The following is a 21,035-nucleotide window of genomic DNA, read 5'->3' as shown; positions in this document are numbered from 1 at the left end:
AGCCGACCTAATTTTTCACATCATTCCTCAATAACCTAGATATATATACCCTAAACCCAGCTCGTGGATACATCATTGTTTGAAGATTATCTATTGTCGCGTCCCCTGATGATGGACTCACTTGGTAGTCCGAAACGTTGGGTTCACAAAACTCTTCAACAGGTTATTCCTCCTCTATCTAAAACATTATATAAGTTCGCTTCTGCGTTTCTACTGCCCATGCTTCTCGGGAGTCTCTATTCTTCGACCTACTACTGCCTTTTTTAACGTTTATCCCCTGTTGTGTGCCTGATAAAGATATTTTACTTGATTTTGTGGTGCAATCCATTCTATATCTATCTATAAGATTCTAAAATATCCTTGAAATTTACAGTAAAAATAAAAATAAGTGTAATTCAACCTCAATATTTTTATTTCCCATGGCCATATTACGAGACATGGAAGAAACGAGGAGAGGAAATATTGGTATGGAACAAAATCCGAACACATGTCTCCAAGAAAAGAACCATGTCTAACCAGAATAAATTATTCCTAAGCTGCCTTTTCTCTGTAAACAATAAAAGAACAGAACAAGCTCTTCAGTAAGCACACATTCCAGGAATTGGGCTACAAATCTTAAAGAAGAAAAATGAAAAATTAACTCGAAGATGCCATGGATCATATTTGTAGAGGTCCACATCTGCTATTACTTGAACAGGGAGCGACTGAGAGGTTGCTTTCTTGCACAAGTAATGCACTACCAGCTCTCCCTCTATAGGGAAGAATCTGAATCTAGGAGGAATTATCTAAGTTCGCTTCTGCATTTCTACTACCCATGCTTCTCAGGAGTCTCGATTCTTTGACTCGCTACTACCTGTTTTTAATGTTTATCCCCTGTCCTGTGTCTGTTAAAGATATTTCACTTGATTTTGTGGTGCAATCCATTCTCTATCTATCTATAAAATTCTAAAATATTTTTGAAATTTACAGTAAAAATAAAAATATAAAAGTAAGCGTAATTCAACCTCAATATCTTTATTGCCCATGGCCATCCATTCTATATCTATCTATAAGATTCTAAAATATTCTTGAAATTTACAATAAAAATAAAAATATAAAAATAAACCTAATTCAACCTCAATATCTTTATTGCCCATGGCCATATTATGAGACAGGGAAGAAAAGAGGAGAGGAAATATTAGTATGGAACAAAATCCGAACACATGTCTCCATGAAAAGAACCATGTCTAGCCGGAATAAATTACTCTTAAGCTCCCTTTCTTGCTTGTAGGCCTATTAAGATCAGCAGGACGGTATTCGTGCATGGGAAAATTGGTCTTTGAGTCCATGGATCATATTTTTATAGGTCCACATCTGCTATTACTTGAAGAGGGAGTGACTGCGAGGTTGCTTTGTTGCACAAGTAATGCACTACCAGCTCTTCCTCTGCAGGGAAGAATTTAAATCCATGAGGCATTATCTAAGTTCGCTTCTGCATTTCTACTGCCCATGCTTCTCAGGAGTCTTTATACTTTGACCTGCTACTGCCTTTTTTTAATGTTTATCCCCTGTCCTTTGTCTGATAAAGATATTTCACTTGATTTTGTGGTGTAATCCATTCTATATCTATCTATAAGATTCTAAAATATTCTTTAAAGTAGACATAAAAATAAGTGTAATTCAACCTCAATATCTTTATTGCCCATGGCCATATTACGAATTACGAGACATGGAAGAAATGAAGAGAGAAAATATTAGTATGGAACAAAATCCGAACACATGTCTCCAAAAAAAGAACCATGTCTAACCAGAATAAATTACTCTTAAGTTGCCTTTCTTCCTTGCATTTCTTGCTTGCAGGCCTATTAAGATCAGTAAGACGGTATTCGTGCATGAGCAAATTGGTCTTTGAGTCTTTGGGTTCCTTCCCAAAAGGGAAGACGAGAGACTTTTTGATGCAGCACGCCTACTCTTTTCTTTCCACCTTTAGCAGTGATGGGCTTATAAGAACCAACAACTTTCTAGTATCCAGAACCAGCCGCCCTATTAGGCCTTGACCCATTTTGATACTTTCTATCCGGGGAGTGAAGAAGTACGATTCCTTCTATCCAACAGGGCTTTCTCTGTAAACAATAAAAGAATAGAACAAGCTCTTCAATAAGCCCTGAATTATTTCTATTTACACATTCCAGGAATTGGGCTACAAAGCTTATAGAGGAAAAATGAAAAATTACTTGGCAGCTTCCATGGATCATATTTGCAGAGGTTAACATCTGCTATTATTTGAAAAATTACTTGGAAGTTGCCATGGATCATATTTGTAGAGGTCCACATTTGCTATTATTTGAACATGGCGTGACTGCGAGGTTGCTTTCTTGCGCAAGCAATGGACCACGAGCTCTTCCTCTGTAGGGAAGAATCTGAATCCCAGAGGGAAATGTAAGTTCACTTCTGCATTTCTACTACCCATGCTTCTCAAGAGTCTCAATCCTTTGACCAGCTACTGCCTTTTTTATTGTTTATCCCCTGCCCTGTGTCTGATAAAGATATTTCACTCCGTCTTGCCGTGTAAGCCATAACCAAGCTTGCCTTTTTTCCATAACCAAGCTAGAAAGTTTTTCAAAGGATGGCTGAGGCCATTGGATAACAAATTGTAACCGATAAATAACAGTTTTCAATCAATCTGATGGCTGAAACTATTTCTATCGTCTAACATGAAAATAAATGACTCTAAATTCTACAAGTGGCATAAGAAGGGAGTTAATATAAGAGGGAAACGCCTTACGACGTAACAAGGGGCATCAAAACCTTATAATGATATTCTCATAAATAAACCTACTTGTTGTCTCTGTGATATAGTCCCAAACTAGTTCCATTTCTACCCGCTTTGTTCATGTCATAGTTCTACTTTTTGTCAAGTTTAAGCACGCATGTATTTTTTGTTGTCGGAGGCATCGAGTGCCACTACTTTTTTTCCTCGCGTAATTTTGAATGGGATATGGCATGCTTGTTCTTGTGGGTTTTCCTACACGCTCTTAAGAATCTCAAGCCTTTGTCATCCTTTTTATCCCTGCTGATGCTTCAAATTTTGGTCGGGCTCTTCATCGAAATCTCGTTGGAAGACGCTGCTACTCCTTTGGCCCAAGGGTGGCAAAGAGAGCTCTTTATATGTTGAATGATGAATTCTTGCATTACTATCTTAGTGGTATGACTTAAAAGTGGGTCTAGGTTGCGGCAAAACTTACGCGTCTGTGCAAGAATTTGAAAGTTGAATTCTTGGAAGAGCAAGAGCCACATGCAAAGGTGGTCATCATGCACTCACTTTTTCACAAGGTAAATCGATGTAACTTGATACGCATGGAAAAATAAAAGAGTGCCACGAGATGTAATGTTATAACCCATGCAGAGAGAGTGATGTTCCAAGGCCACCTCTTTGTATCGTCAAATAGTTCCTTTTTGCCTTATTCATTTTTTTATTGACATAATGATGTGGATGCCAATATTTCCCTCCTCGGTTTGAGGTAGGATGGCACAAACAACACTATTTGTGGCATCAACTTGCACACTAAACGACTTGTTTCACTCATGAATTCTTAGAGTAAGAGCCTCAACTAAATTTTTCTTCAACAAATCAAGGGATGCTTGGGAATCGTTCGAGAATGAAAGTTCAACATTTTGTTGGGGAAGTTCATCCATAAATAAAGTGACGTCGTAATGACACCTTATGAACTTCCTATAGTGCGTTTTGTTCTCGATGATATTCAAATTTGCTTCTGGTTTGTTGGTGTGATCTTCATGTTAGCCATGTCATATTTTGAACCATCATTACACCTGGCACGACCAATTAGGATGCCTTTGTATACTTTTTTATTCAACAAAGAAAAAACTAACAACTTTATATTAAGATGAGGTTGTTTACATGTAGCATGTGTCAAAAGTCCACCATTTCCAGCATACATCCTAATCCGCAAAAATATATCCCAGTCACAGATCTAAACTAGCTATGTTTGAACAAACACATTTGCTCAAATTTTGTCACTCATACAACATAACAATAGAAAGCCATAAAAAACAACTCCAAAGAAAACCGAACATATCCACATCATGAAAAATATTAGCTTATGTGAAGTAGATCTTTCCCGAACCCTGAAATGTGTTGTCTATGAAGGCCGAGTATAAGATCTCCTCGGGCAATTGGGGATGCCCCTCCTTAAATTTTTCATCCACAATTCTATTTTGCTCCCTGTGTATATGAGAGAAGTTCAGCCCCTTAAAAAAGCACCTCCGAATTCTTTGTAACCAGCTTGCCATTAATGGAGGATTGAAAGAAGATTGCTTTGCTACCCACTAAATAATCACCTTAGAATCTCCAAATACCTCCAAAGTCTCTTTAGATAGCCACTTAGCAGAGTATAACAATCCCCATAATGCAATAATCTACGCACGAGTGTTGGAAACTTCACCCCCATGCCAACAAAAATGATAATGTATAAAAGGACTAATAATGATGTGTGTGCCACAACCACATTTGTTGTTCTTGGCAGCGCCACGAAAAAACCCACCCAGACAACAACCACCGATATTCCTGAGTCATATATGTCTCTAAGAGGCCTTGTCAAGAACAGGCCCAAATTCTCTGAAATAAGCAAAAAAGATAAATAACATATACTATTGATATTCTGAACCTGCACTTTAAAAACTCATGAATTTCGGCATCTCCAAATACCCCGGATGATAAATAGAGGCAAGGAACGATATCCTTTACATTCAGACATCCATTCCTATAAGCATAATTCCAATGTAGATGAGTTCAAATCAGCGAAAATGTTTAACTATGCGTCACATCAAACCAGATAGGCACCACGAACGGACATTTAAAAAAAATGTGCCACATCTTCCAGGTCTGATTTGCGCAAGGTACATCTGACAGGACCACAGAATGCCCTCCCCCCTCGCCTCGCCGACAAAGATTGTCCCAAGTGAATATCTTGTTATGCCAAGCTGACCAGCCAAATCATTTGAGCTTTAATGGAATGTTCCAACTCCATACCTTTTTGAACCATCTTTTAGACATAGAAAAAGGAGACGTCGATGTGATGTGCAAATATGCTTCCTCAACTAATACTTGTCCCGGTAATGTATTTCCATCCCACGAATAAATATCCTCACGATCACTTAAAAATATCTCATTTGTATTAAGATTGTACACATATATGTCCCAAGCCATAACCAGTGTACCAAATAAGCCAAGGTCCCACAAACCAGGTCACATAGGATGCAATATAAAAGGGCTGCTTGGGACGTGCAATTGGTTAATGTAATAAATACTGAGATTGTGAAGATGTTGAATGAGTGGGAAAGGTAATGTATGCTCACCGACAAAACCATAGATGGGATCTAGACCGGTATCCACCCCCAAAAATAGACCCAATATGCCATTTTAAGTTCCCCAAGAGCCAATGTTTAATTTTCATCTTGCGCCGCCAAATATATGAGATAGCACCTGGGACACCAGTCCCATCCTTAATCCAAGTTACCAAAGACTGGTTTTTCAGATGCTTATCCTTAATGATTCGTTTCCAAATACCAACACGATTTAAAGAACGCCACAAACTCTTCATTGATAAAACCCAACTGGATTTTCCAATATCCATGATTCCCCAACCCCCATCCTCCTTACTTGAGGTGATATCCTCCAGTCAAACAAGTTGAATTTTGTAACCATCTTTAGTACAAGCCCAAATGAACTCAGACATAATAGATTGAATCCTCTCGATGATGTATTTGGGCATCAGATATAGATGCAACCAGTGTACTGCAATACTTTGCAAAACCGCTTACACCATAATCAACCTTCCGCCAATTGTAAGCCACTCGTGTGACCATGATAACAACCTATGCTCGAATTTTCTGGTTAGCCAAACCCAATATTTAATGCCTACTTATTAGGTGTAAGGGAGAAACTAAGATACTTAAACCCTTCGCGCAATGAAACCTTCTCAGCATCAAATAATCTCGTTGTCTCCAAAACATTGGCCTCTGCCTGAGACGAAGAAATCAACTGAAGTTTAGCTTTTCTCATGTGTAGACCCGTGGCATCACCAAAAGTGCATATAATATTTTGCAATACATGTCATTCCATAACAGAAATATTCCCAAATATGAGGACATCATCCACAAAAATGAGATGCGTAATAAAAATGTTCCTAGTAATCCCCATACCCGAGAATGACCCACGGGAGTGTGCCGTCGAAATCTTTCTGCCCATGCCTTCAATGACAAGTAAAAATAACAGTGGAGAGAGGGAGTCCTGAGATGCCTTCAGAAAGCATGAAGGCACCCCATTGGTTAAGACACCAAAATTTGCAGTAGTTATACAAGCCATAATCCACTCAATCACCAATCTAGAGAGGCCAATCTTATGAAGCACCGAACGCAGAAACTCCCGATCAACACAATCATATGCCTTGTGAAGGTCCAGTTTCAATAATAAAGCATCATTTTCTTCATTTTGATACAATGCAAACATTCATGGGCAATGGCCATGGCATCCTAGATTTGATGATTTTTAAGAGACCTGAATTGTTCCGATGCAATATGTTTCTATAGGGTAACTTTCAACCAGTTAGCAATGATCTTAGAGATCATTTTATACACAATGTTTCACAAGGCTATGGGTCAAGAGTCCTTGAAAGAAATCGGCCCTGAGACCTTTGCAATCAACATGATGAATGTAGAGTTTAGCTCACAAGATATGACGCAAGTTGTTCTCAACTCCTCAACTAAAAGAAGTAATTTCGGCCCCATAATATATTCAATATATGAAACCGGAGCTTAGCATCCCTGGCAAACCCGGATAGTAAAATACCTGAAAAATATTTATAGGCCAAGAAGTTAACAACCCAAGGATCCCATAACACATCCAAACCCCCCGATTGTCTCGAAGCATCTGTAGCATAAACCCTCCACCCATGACAATTTTTTAAGAGTAAAGGCCAGGCATCATGGTCTCCTGCAAAAGAATGATAAAAGGATGATGGAATTTAATAAAATATTCCAGGCATTGTCGTTTAACGGAGCTTCCTAGACCGGGAATATTCAGTGACAAGATTTTCATATCGAAAGTTTACTGACGAGCTTGAGATCTCTAAGATCTTGAGTGGGTGAATTCACACGAGAAGATGTGAAGGTAGGATTTGACCCCTCCAAAAATTTAAAGAGACACCTGTAGGAGCAACCCCCAAATAACATCTACTTTATGCTTCACTCGCCGCTTCTTTATAACAGTAAAATTTAGTCGAGAGTGGGGGCTCACAGTCACCCCATCTGATGGTGGCACTTTCGAGTGGATGGTAAGAAGCTCCAAATCAAGTGTCGGGTTTAATTTCAAAAGTTCAATATCACGCCCCATCGAATTAGTAGGCGGCTGATGTCCACTAATGGAACCAAATTGAAGCATCAGAGTGGGTGGATACACTGAAGGAGAGCAATACCCTTCCCGGAAATAAGTGTCGTCGACCCCCAAATGACTAGCGAAATCCCTATCAGCATGACTAGCACCCAATGAGGGGAGGGTGGCGAAAATAGAAGATACTCTGGAATTATCGATGCGGATCACAGGAATAATACAATATGTAGAATGGATATCATCCATCACCGCAAAGTTGAGGGTAGATAAAAGGATGGCTTTGGATATTTGCCAATATACACCTTTTGTTTTTCAATGCCAAACACAAGCTCGATATTTGGGTTGCATTGCCTTGAACAAATTCAAGCGACTAATTTATTAAACTATCGATGCAAACAAATTAAAAAAATTCCCAAATTTTTTGAATCTAAAACTAAATCGTCTTTGGAATTACTTCCAGTTATATTTCAATGTTTTCTTTGTTGTATTTTAGTTTACTGGGATACTCATCTCTCATCTGAGAGACACGGGTTCAACTTCAACCAAGATAATTTATTTTGCAAATGTTTTTATAATAATAAAAAGAGATGTTCCTTTTAAAGGCTCTTACAGCAAGGCAAACACTTAATCCAATGCTTTTGCAGTGATCGATAACTCTTCTTTATTAAATTGTTCGGGGAAATGGGAGTATTTTTTTCCTCTGTCTTCTTCATGTATTCTTGTAGCAAATAGTTGGATGGTGATGATGTCCATGTGCGATTAAGGAGATGTTTATTGATTGTGTTGGATACAAATCCTACTAGGAGGAACTTTGAATGACCATGTTCATTGTTTACTTCATCGTTTTTTGTTGTCAATGTGTTGTATCCCTTAAAATGCGTTGTCTTTTGAAGGTTAATCTGATCTTTTCCGTGTCACTGAGTGTGCACTTACATTTCACCCCTAAAAGCATATTGTCAGAATCTTAGTCTCAATCTTGAACGTTGTTCTTTGAGAGTTCCATGTGAGTGATAAAGATTGAAGGGGTCTTTTGCCTCTCATAGTCCACCGATTTTATCTTCCTCTTTGGCACGTTTTCCTTGAGTCCACGGGGATTTGGATGCACCAAGTCATTTGGAGATGGATTCCTTTTTGTCACGGCCCCACGCTGTGATGCCTTATGATCACTGTGGGCGACGTGCGCCACCGGTGATATTTCGTCGCAGTTGTACAACTACTCTAACCCAGACTGCACCTAACTTCTCATTCGCTTCAACAATTAGCCAATTTTTCGTTCAAGTGTTATTATATTCAAATATTTCATTCAACAATTATACAATTATGCGATACTCTAACTTCAGTACAAGCAACGGAATAACACTCATTAACAGTCTGCGATATCGTAAAGAACAATATGAACACAAGTATTTGCGACAGGAGGGGGCAACTCCCAAAACACTTCTCCCCTTTACTCTTAAACTTGAAATAATATTTACAGTGGAGATAGAAAGGGGCCAGCCGTGTCCAAACTCATGCGCTGCCCAAGTACAAAGAGTGGCAGTGGTTGGCCCAACCCAACTCACTAGTGAAAAGTGCCAAGTTTTGCAACCAGGGTGTGTCCTACCTGAGGTGTGCACCTTTCCCAACAGAAACCCCAAAACTGGAGTCCCAAAACAACCCAGAAAACCAACCCTCAGCCCTGCCCAGAAACCAACTCGCTTGGGCAAGCTCTCCTCCTTCTGCGACGTGCCTTAGCTACGTTTTCAAATTCTGCGATGTAAGCCTCGCGGTTCTGCGATATCAGACCCCTTACATTTCTGCGATATCGCTGACTTTGTCCTTTATGCGATTAGCTTTTGTGATATTACTTATCTTGTGCGAACTTGGTTGCTACCTCCTCCAAGTGTCGAGCTCCTCATCTTATAGATGCTCTAGTCGCTTGATTTTACGTGGGCCGATGCCCCTTCTCCTCTTGAGTCGGCCCTTCATCTTGTGCAGGCGTGCCCCTGGGCCGACCTGCTCATGGGTGTGCTGACGCACCCCACCGTAGGAGCTTCGCCTACCGCGCTGCCCATGCTACCACCTCTGGCCACTTCTGTGTCGCACACTCCACATTGCGTTGCCTGCTCGCTCGCATGTCACGCACCTGCTCGCTATGTCTCGGTCGCACTTCCGCTGCGCCTTGCACCGTCGCGGCGCCCGGGTGCCACACCTTGTGTGCGGGCGCGCTCATGGGTACGGGTCCATCGAGTTATGTTGTCACTACGTTGTGATGTGCGTGTTCTCCCTTGCACGCTCTCCGCTGTGGGTGGGCACTCTTCTTCATGTGCCCTTTGATATACCACGTCGTGTGGGCTGGCGTCCCCTCGTGTCGTGCCCGCTACATCTCTCTCGGTGCCCAACGTTCGTGTGTGCGCGCCTAAGGCGTGCGCCCCTCAACTCGTGCACACTGCCCCTTGTGTCGACCTGGGCGCCTCTCCTCCATGTGGGTGTGCTCATCGCACTTGGGCACTGTCATCGTACCTCCAAGTCGGTTTTTCGCCATCAAGTGAGAATAACCCATCAGGGGTGCCCGTTGGCCTTGGTGCCAGCTCGGGGTCCTGACACTTTGCCATACGCGAAAGGAATATGAGCGGTCAAGTTGTTGATTACAGGTGGTGGGTGGTTGTGATTTGTTTTAGGGCCAAACTCTATTTTACCCCGATGCCAGAACTTCTCGCTAATTTAACATATTAATATGAATGGAATAGAATGTCGATAGTGGAGGAAGATATAGATCGAATCCTCCCCGAGCTCTCCTCCCGGTCAGCCCTCCTCCGGTCGCGACCAAGTCGCGGGTAAATTTGATAGGCCAGACGCCGTCCTTGAAGGAAATCCAGCCATAGGAGGACACGGCGGTGGAGGTTGATGAGCAGACATTAGCCGTCATCATCAATGGAGAGCAGGAGGGTCCCACTGGGGGACAACGATCTAAATCGCATTCTTGGTGTTCTCGTAGGGGAGCGCCGCAGTCTCCGGATTCTCGAGATCCACAATAGAGATGCGGTTGCCCATGGGCGTCGGACGCTATTTCACAGGATCGCATTTCCGCCCCTGTATGGGGCATCGAGCAACTTCTTAACCTGCAATTCATGCCTCTCTCTCTCTCTCTCTCAGGTAAACCAATCACAATGGGATTTTGTAGGGCTCTCTGAACCGAAAGCTTGCTTCATTAGGGTTTTGTAAAAATGGTTAGCAACACATTTTATAAACAACGCAGATGTGAAAATTACTCACGAGCAGAGTTTTGAAAGTGTTGTACATTGCACACGAACTTAAACTTTGACTAGGCTTCTGTGCGAGAGAGCTTAAACTTTGACGAGTGTTTTGTGTGAGTGAAGCACCGAATAGATTAAGTGTTATAACCCAAGAACTGACTTAATAAGTGTATAGCTTTAATTCTTCTGCTAATTTAGTTTATGTGAGTATTAGTTTAGTTTGTAACGGTGAATTATATATATATTCATTGCAGCGAAATTAGACCTTGATATACCTTCCGTGAATAGCCAAAATCAAATCATGATATACTCTCCACAAGTAGTTAATATAAATGTGTAAGTGGATTAATCTTTCAAAACCATTAATAAATTTGTTTTATGTTAACTTTGTAGTAAACTCATTATGCTTTCTCAAAGACAACTAAACACGCTATATTGTATCATAATCAACAATTACAACATGATCAATACGTTAACGCGGTGGGTGATTAAATATGGAAAGGCCAACATAACAATAGGTTGTTGATTAAATTTGACTAAGTTAAGACACATCCTGGTGAATTTGACTTCAAGGAATGGGTAAGCAATGATCTCCATTGATTATGTCCAATGGCATTAAACATCACATTGAAGGATTTTTAAATAGTGTAATTTTTTCCTTTATATTAATATATAAATTATTATTATGTTACGATAACATCCACCACAAGTTTAAGATAACATGGAAAGGGAAAAAATAAAAATAAAAATCTTTAGTGATTCTTTCCCATATAATTAATTATTTTGGATATTATATATATGAAGTTTCATATTTTTGATTGTAGATGATATTTAGTTAATTTTATTTATATATAAAAAGCGATAAAGTTCATATTTGTACTTTCTAGATAATTTTAATTATAACATCCATCTGAATTCCACGGCGAGGCATCAAATCTCGCAAACCTCTTATAGGGTGAAAAGAGATTGGCATCAAATGTGGCAAACCTCTTTTAAGGTGAAAAGAGATTTGATCCCTCAAATCGAAAAGTAAAATAGATCTAGGGAGGTGAAGATAGTGAGAATATTGAAAATATAAATCTCATATTAAAAAGCATGTTTATTTAAATGGTAAGGGGTATCAGAGGAAATAGAAATGAGTTATCCCACATGCATGGATGAGTGGGATAGAGGAGAAGGGGAGTAATAGAAAAAGAACGGAAAGAGAAGGGGAAAAGCATACCTTTCTCGGCCTTTTGGCTAAGATCAAGTGTAGTATCTGTTCTTATCAGTTTAATATCTGATACGTGGTTCATAGAACCACATGATATTAAATGTATTTTTCTAGGGGGAGGGCCCACTTACAATAGCTTGCTATTGGGGCTCTCGGGCGTCGCTTGTGCGTTGCACTACAGCACCAGCCTGGCGCGCCCCACCAAGACAAGACCAAATAGTTTGTTAGGATTGAATGAACAACTTGTACTTACCGTGAATGAAATGAAATTTTGTCTTCTATATTCTATTCGGTTGATTAGCCGCGCATTGACTTGATCAGATATCGTGTTGTTTACCGCGCCCAAGTCCATCCAGCAGGGAGGTATTATTATGGTGTATAACTGTCGCTCATTTTGGGTATTTTCCAGTTCTTCCCCGTTTGCAGCTTTTCGAACTTCGCCGTCAACCCAGCAACAGTCTGTAGAGCCTTTGATGGTCCAGCTATCTATCTCAATTCCACAGTGCTCAAGCGTATGGTCCAGCTATCTATCTCAATTCCACAGTGCTCAAGCGTATGGTCCAGCTATCTATCTCAATTCCATAGTGCTCCAGCTATCTCAATTCCATAGTGTGCTCAATCGCATGGTCCAGCTATCTATCTCAATTCCATAGTGCTCCAGCTATCTCAATTCCATAGTGTGCTCAATCGCATGGTCCGGCTATCTCAATTCCATAGTGCTCAGTCGTCCTAAGTCCAATATGATCGATCTACAGGCTCAATTCTTGAACTGTTGTTCTTTGAAGAACGCAGTAAAAAGCTTTGAAGGTGGATATATACCACTGATAAGTTTTATCAACTCCCTAAGCTTTTAACGCACTTTCTCAATGTTGTGCCCTGCATGGAAGCGTTTTCCGATCTGAATTTGGTTTATATATATGGCTTGCCTACTTTGCAAAAGGGATGTCGTGTATATTCCAATGTCACTAACAGCATGAGCAGTCGTGTATATTCCAATGTCACTAACAGCATGAGCAGCAGTCTGGGAAACGTTGAAAATTGAAAATTTAATTTTGAAATGTGACAATGTGGGTGAGTACGTTTCTAGAGGGTTCAGGGATTTTTTTTCATTGTCAATGAGATGATGTTGCGAAGAGGGCAGAACAGTCAATGAGATGATGTAGGGCAGAATAGGGATTGCTTTCTTAGGGAGAGTGCAGGGTGCGTGCTCAAAAATATATATACAGGATTGCTGAACTCATTTTGGGCAAAAGAATGTGAAGTTCACTTTGATTGGTAAAGATTTAGATGCTCTGTGCTCTGACTCTATTTGGTGCAGCAAGGGTGATTGGACAAAGACCGCCCCTGCCTACAGAGCATCACGCACAGTTCAGTTCAGTTCACTGGGAAGTTGGGTGGGACACAAACTCAAGCATGTGCATGTGCTCAAGGAATAATAATAGAAAGAAATAAACACAACGGGTTTTCCTTTTTATTTTATTAGTTATCCTGGTAATGGAATTTACAGTGCTTGCACTTGCAACCTCCAATGGCTGTTGCTGTTACAACAGTAACAATTAAAACCACAGCACCACCAAGTCCTTTTTTTCTCGCAACTTACCCATAGGTCTGAGTCTCGGTCGCACACACATTCACTGTTCAGAACAGCTGTCAATGGCTCCCTTTAAAACTAGGAAAATCTATGGTTACCCTGTTTCTGCATTTTCTCCTCTCCACAGATATAGGATTGCTGGACTCGTTTTGGGCAAAGGCAGATGACACTTTGAACAACATCATCCAAACCCGATGGGCAAATAGGAATGAGAATTTGCAACTTTGGTCTTGGGCCCCTTCTTTCAAGGTAACAAGAATCAATTGTGACATTGGAATGCATGAAATATTGCTGAGCCAAACGTTTGCAAAACTGTTCTCTGCTCTTCCACTGTTCTGTTAGCCCGTTGTTTCACTCGAACCACGTTGGCTCAAAAAATAGATATAACATATATTTCACGCTGTAAAAACCCGAAATCCAATTACTATATGTCCAGTTGTGAAAGTCTCCATTCTAAATTCGATTTCGATCTTGATGGTTCTTCAAGAGGTTGCCCTAGCAATGCAGCTTTTGAGTTTGTAATGAGGAATCGCATGGAAGAACCAGCCTATGTTGCTGTAGGGAATATAGTCTAACCTGCCAAGGATTATGTCGACGTTGTGGCATCCAAGAAGGAACGGAAGCGTCCATAAATTTATTTGAATGTTTAAGCATAAACCTGAAAGGGGACTCAAAACTCAACCGTGAGCAATTAAGGAATCGAAAATCTTCCATGGACCATTGGAGGTTGGAGTCCATTGTCGCCTTCCCTCATAGCCAATTTGAAACTCAAACAGGTAAGGAGCAGGAAGGACGGGTGCAAGAAGATATCCAGATTTGGAGCATCCTCCAGGGGGATACGAAAAACACAAAAATCAACAACTCCACATCGAGAATCATGCATAGAGAGCATCATATAGGAATAACGAAAAACACAAAAATCAACAACTCCACATCGAGAATCATGCATAGAGAGCATCATATAGAAATAATGTGGGAGGATCAAGGAACTTTAATGATGGCAATTCAAGCCATCAATCCACCTTGTCACAAAATGAATCCATCCATCATGGCACTTGAAGAACATCTGCATGTGAGAGGTGTGGAAACCCCTTGATCAAATTAATCATCATTGGACAACGAAATCTAGAGCGAATCCAAGTACAATGGATGATCCTATCTAGGTTTCTTTAGTGCACTAGTAGAAGATTGCTACCATGGAGGATCCTATCTAGGTTTCTTTAGTGCACTAGTAGAAGATTGAGTCTTCCTCCCTGTTTGACCCAGGTTTTTGTGATTGCTATCATGGAGGACCCTATCTAGGTTTATTGTAAATGATCCAGTCTTCCTCTTCCTCCAGGGATCCGCTACACCCGTTTGGCCCTCGGAAGCATCCCTTCCTTATTCCTACTTGAGATAGAAATTTATTATTTGCTGCCAACAAACAGAGCGCTGCTACTCCTAGCCACAGTTGTGGGAGCTACACCTCCTTCTTGGGCTTGTCATTTGACGACACCCAATCTTGATCTTGATCGGTTTGTTAGGTCTCCTTCCTTTGCCGGGGGTATTGTCATTTTTCTTTGGCTTTCCAGCCAATTCTGTATTATCTATCCACTTCTAACAAATCATTTTTCTCTTTCCGAGTTGGATACTGATGATTTTGATTTCAAAGATATAGAGCATTGCTCCAACACTTTCCATTTTAGTTTTTTAACCTGAAATGTTAAGCCCTCCCCTTCCAAAATTGTCAAGTGGTCTTTGACATTCTTCCCATTTTCACCCGGCATCGCGGCTGCCTTGACATGTTTTTGTTGGTGAGCTCGAAACATGCCCTATGTTTGGTGAATTGACTTGACATGCGTTGGTTGGCGAGCCCAAAACATGCCTTCATGTTCGGTGAATTGCCCCGACAAGTGTTGCTCCTCGAGCTCGAAACACACCTTCTATGTTTGGTGAACCGACTTGACGTTTGTTGGTCGCTGAGCTCGAAACATGCCTTCGTGTTCGGTGAATTGACTTGACATGCGTTGGCTGCTGAGCTCGAAACATGCCTTCTTGTTTGGTGAATTCACTCGACGTGTGTCTGTCGCTGAGCTCATGTGAATTGCCTCGACCCGTGTCGATTGTCGAGCTCATGTGAATTGACTCGACATGTGTTGGCTGTTGAGCTCATGTGAATTGACTTGACGTGTGTCAGTTACCGAGCTCATGTGAACTGACTCGACGTGTGTCGAGCTCGAAAACAAACACCTTCATGTTTGGCGAATTGAAAAGTAATTGGACAGGATTAAACATCCTCCACAGAGTGTCATCCAAAAATTTCTCTCAAAAGTAATTGACTTGACATGCGTTGGTTGCTACCGAGCTCGAAACATGCCATCACGTTTGGTGAATTGAAAATAAATTTAGGGGATAGGGTAGGAATATAAAACCCCAAATTCTTGTATTTTTATTTTTCAAGGTCCCCCATTCAGCGCGCAACCTCCATTTGCAAGACCGACGGCCTGGCCTATCATTTGAGAAACCTCTGGCCCTGGAAGAAGGCAAGCCCCTTGGAAACGAAGGGTCTCTTTTCGAATTCTCGCGATGATTGATGCCAACTTGCTATTTGTTATTCTTTTCTAGATCCCCTCATTCGGCATTGTGCCTCCATTTGCAACACTGTTGGCTTGTCCGTTGAGAGGAGTGATGCCAACTTGTTGTTTAGTACATTTTCTAAGATCCCCTCATTCAGCGTGGTGCCTCCATTTGCAACACTGGCAGCTTGTCGGTCGAGAGCCCTCGGGGCCCTGGAAGGAGGTTATTGAGACCCCGCGGGGCCCGGAAGAAGGTAACCTCTTGGAAACGAAGGGTCCCTTTTCGAATTCTAGCGATGAGCGATGCTAACTTGCTTTTAAGAGGGAGCATCTTTAGGGTCCAAAAGGTTGATCATTATGCTTGAATCGCCGATGACGATGAACGTCCTCACTCTGTCTGCGTACAATGATAACAATCCATGAAGTAGAGCACACGCCTCTGCCGGGTTGTTTTTTGTTGTCCCTGGGCCCCACTCATAAGTCAATTTCCCCCTCCCCGCCGAGAACAAGAACAAAGAAATATAGGAACTTGAGAATGTAGGGATAGTAGCATGGACGAACGGCTCTAAGAGGCTATGATCACAAGGAGTCCTCTACGGCGAATGGTAACAACAACGGAAACCCTCTCGAATGCTACAATTAAACTCAAGCTCACTTCTAACATGACAACGACAGGGGACATGGCGACCAAGGATTTAACCTCCAATGCCGTTGGGGGAAGAGGTCAAGTGTTTTCAACTCGCAAAGCCTAGACCATAGAGTGCCATATAGCCATAGTGATGAAATTGCCCCCCGCCCCCTAGGTCATGGGTTTAGGGAGTGGTAAATTCAGAACTCCCCAATACAAACTAGTGAAGCTAGGCGGGATTGAAAACCTCTGGTGCATGATAAAAAAGGAAAAGACATGTTTAAGTGAACAACATATTCAAATAGAGATAGGTGAAACCCCTGATACGATAAAAGGATGGTTTTATTAATGCCCCCACAAATGACCCAAAGCTAGGCCAATGGGGGTGTGGAAACCCGGAAAGGTCCTCTCATTCAAGTCATCCACTAAATTAGAGTTGCTTACCGCGAAAGAAAAAAAAACCTGCAAGGATAAATGTATACCCACATATTGACAAAAGTCCTAGACGTGGGAATATTTTGATGGACCCTGTCAAGGAGAACCACTGAAGTTGGGGCAGCAAGGATTTCATATTTGGAGCAAGTTTCAGAGAAGCATTCAGAGAGGCTACAAATAAGTGGGCAACGCTGATCTCTCTTTGATTGCTGATAGGGCTGGCAACAGGAAAAAGGAGTCCGCAAATTCAAATTCGAAGATAGAAAATCTCCAAAGTAAATCTAATAGTAAAGTAAATCTCCAAAATTTGACCCTTTCCCCAATCTTGGAAAGCTCTTAATAGTAAAGTAAATCTCCAAAATTTGACCCTTTCTCCAATCTTGGAAAGCTCTTAATAGTAAAGTAAATCTCCAAAATTTGACCCTTTCCCCAATCTCGGAAAGCTCTTTCCAAGGAGTTGAGAGAGAATTTCAATAAAGTTTCTTTTCAACACGTTTGTAGAGTCAGGAGGAAGAAGCAGAGTCCCAACTCTCGGCCATTGTCAGATGCTTAAATGATTAACACCCAATGAGGAGGCTAGCCCCAGCAACTGCAGGACAGATGCTGATAAATCTGCGCTGTTTCATTCTTTTGGCTTTTCCATAGGGAAGATCTGGATCCAAGCTTTTGTTAGGAGGGCGAGCGTGTATGACAATTCTTTTTTATGTATGCAGTGATTGGGCTTTATAGCCTTCCCCCCTTTTTTCCTTTTTCGGTCAGGCTTTGATATTGACAAAGATCTTTTCCTCAAATGCTCAGGCTCATTGCAGCATTGTATATTCAAATTTCTCTTTTCATATAGTAAATATATACCATTTATATTCAGTTTTCTATTTGAAATAGTAAATATACCATTTTTTTGTTTCTTTCCCTTGAAAAAGGAAAAGCAGCACAAACGCAGTGTCCCCTTAGTACGACACAACAAACACATCATGAATATCCAACTACAAGAAAGAAAGAAACGTTTGCCGTATATAGTGAAAACGTTTGACAAATATAATTTCCATTGCTACTGCTGGGACATGAACCAAACCAGGATCGATCTCTCTCTCTCTCTTTCTCTCAGGTGAGAGCCGAAAAAGTAGACTTTATAAACCGGAATACAAGGTTCAGTTGAGCGTGAGGTGTATGGAGTAATATTGAAGACAAGCTTGTAATTTAGGAAATTGGAGTTGTGGACAGTCAATCTATCAATGGCGTGTGTGGTGTGGGGTTTATTATATATGTTGGAACACCAATATCAACCTGTGAAAGGGATGGCGTATGTTGCAAACAAACTTTAACAAGAAGATTAGCACCAATATCAATCTGTGAAAGGAATAGCATCTGAACAACAAACAAAATAGTAACAAGAAGATTAGCACAACCAATATCAATCTGTGAAAGGGAATGGCAGCTGCAAACAATCAGCAACAAGAAGACTAGCACCAATATCAATCTGTGAAAGGGAATGGCATCTGCAAACAAACAGGAACAAGAAGATTAGAACCCAAAATACCAATCTGTGCAAACAAACAGGAACAAGAAGATTAGAACTCAAAATACCAATCTGTGAAAGGAATGGCATCTCAACAGCAAACAGTAACAAGAAGATTAGCACGGAATCGCGTAGCATCCCCCTCACCTCTCGCCTCACAGCAGCAGAGCACTCCGCTCGTCTCTCAACTATGTATGTAATCATGAAGTAAGACCTCCGCCTCTCCTCTCGCCTTGCAGCAACAGAGCACTCCGCTTGTCTCTCAACTATGTATGTAATCATGAAGTAAGACCTCCGGTAATTTATTAAGCTGGATTTACACAGTTTGATTTAAAGCAGCTGCTGTTGCAAATTAATTTAACAGGAATTACAGAGTGTTAGATTTAAAGAAGCTCCCGTAGTTGCAGTTAATTTAATTTACCGCAACTACACCTTGTTGTAAAGTCTTTCCAACCGACAATGGAGTTGGACGGGTCTTGCGTAGATTCCCCGATTAAGAATATCTACTGTGTAAATATTGAGATATGCAAAATCTCATCTTTTCAGTGTTTTGAGGATTCTCTTGTACGAATCTCCTCTGTGTAAAATATAAAGTAAATCCGGTCCCCATATGCCTCTAGCTTTCCATATCAAAATAGGGATGAGATAACATGAGTAGTCCACTCATGCCCGGATTTGGTCCTTTCAAAGCATCTTGCTTTTGATTTTGTCAGTCTGTACAAAGCCCACTCGCAGATTTTTGTTCCCTCGAAGATCTATAAATAAAGGGAACTTCGGAGTGAAAGGCATTCGGGTTTGGAGAGTTGAGAGTCTTGTGAGTCTTGAGTCGAGTAATTTTTCTTGCTCTGCATCTGCGGACCATAGTGTCTGATCTGCTTGCATCACGAAAGGTTCACTCTGGTCTTATAGTATTGGTTTGGAAACCTGCACATCAGTGTGCGCGGCACTGGTGAGAACCTAAAGTGGCTGAACCTATAGGAAAAGTCTGAAATTCTGTCATAGATTTCTGAGGCAGAGTCTGTCCATCGCCAGGTAGCCTCCGGTAATACTTGTTCCCTGTGAATGGTATGAAGTCCGGTAAAAGCGACGACAGTCGACCTCTGTAAAGAAAGAATCCTTCTGTAATATCTGAATTCTATTTCTGATAATATAAATCAAAGCCTCTGGCTTTCTTCTTCTACTTTCCGCATTTGTGTTAATGGTCCTATACCGGGAGTCCGACCTGCTAATCATATTTACGCAATTTCTGAGCTAAGCTGATTGATGGGAAGCGGAAGGACTGCTCATGAGAATTGCGCAATTTCTGAGATGAACAATTTATCGACTGTCCGTATGACTGACTGGGAAAACTACGCAAGTTTTTGAAGGAGACAGGGACAGACACTTGGTGTCTGTTTGGCATGTTTGCGCAATCTCCTCAGTCAGTTGAACGGGTGAGATCAATGGACTCTACGAAATTTTTGAGGGGAGTCAGTCTCGGGGTGACTGCCGGGTCCAACTGTCCAGGTGGCCAGCATGAGAGTTGAATGAGTTGCTTGTGGGCAATGCAACTTGAAAGGACTAGCATGGTGCTTCTGCGTTGTTCTGGTTGAAATTCGATCGAGTCGAAAGTAGGGTGATGGTGTGGCTATCAGTGAGGAGTCTGGTCATCAGAACTTCAGCAAAATGACTAAGTGTGTGAACAATCGAAAGATGCATAGGTGATCATACGAACACACTCGCATGACTTGATGACGAAACAACCAAACCATCCAAAGACTCATGCTCAACATGAGTTACCGACAGTGCAAGTGACAAACGCGACACTCATGATTGATCATTCATGATCTAGACGATGCTTGTGTGATAGTGAATGTGACTCCGTGTGTGAGTGCGACAGATGCTTTCATGGCAAACACAACAAACGCATACAAAGCAAAGACTTTGACCATAACCAGAACATGGTCACAAGCATGAATTAGACATCAACATGCAGGGACTTGAATGCAATAAACAAACAAGGCGAATGTAAAGACTCGCACGAGCTCACGGAGTGAACCCAAGTGTGTGCAGTCATCAAGTGAAACTCTTCAAGGGAGGCTTTGAAATTGGTGCAGGCCAAAATTTTGGAGGGTGGTTGTAGCTTCTACAACAGGACCACAAACCTGGAGATGCTACAAGGATAATCAAAGTCCTAAACTCCAAGACAAAATATGACCTTGAAGGATTCGACATTGAAGATAGAACTGAAGCTATCGTGGAGGCCAGAAAGGTTTTAACAAAGATAAATTTAATGCTACAACTCGATAACAAGTGTCAGAATTTGGAGGTTCAAATTAAGAAATTTCACAGGAAATTCAATTCTTTACATCAGAAAGGACTTCTAGCTTTGCAGGATAGAAGTGGAAAATTGATCCCACATGAAGAGTGTCAACAGAGGCTACATGATATAGTAGTGGCCAAGACCAAAATTTCCAAAATCAAAGGAGTTATTA

General features: G+C 41.2%; 1 long non-coding RNA gene and 1 other non-coding gene across 2 annotated transcripts in view; both read left to right on the top strand.

Annotated features, from left to right (window-relative positions):
- LOC149222502 (uncharacterized) overlaps positions 1-21,035 on the top strand; it is an 83,423-nt gene that overhangs the window by 30,893 nt on the left and 31,495 nt on the right. The window lies entirely within an intron of this gene.
- LOC149222503 (U2 spliceosomal RNA) lies at positions 11,842-12,038 on the top strand. The gene has a single exon (XR_016249844.1). It is a non-coding gene; the product is annotated as a U2 spliceosomal RNA (small nuclear RNA).

Source organism: Pinus tabuliformis, chromosome Q (assembly GCF_031772625.1).
Source record: "Pinus tabuliformis cultivar Carrire ecotype Pingquan chromosome Q, CPIR1, whole genome shotgun sequence".
Taxonomy (NCBI): Eukaryota; Viridiplantae; Streptophyta; class Pinopsida; order Pinales; family Pinaceae; genus Pinus; species Pinus tabuliformis.
This window is presented reverse-complemented; position numbering and strand designations above follow the sequence as displayed.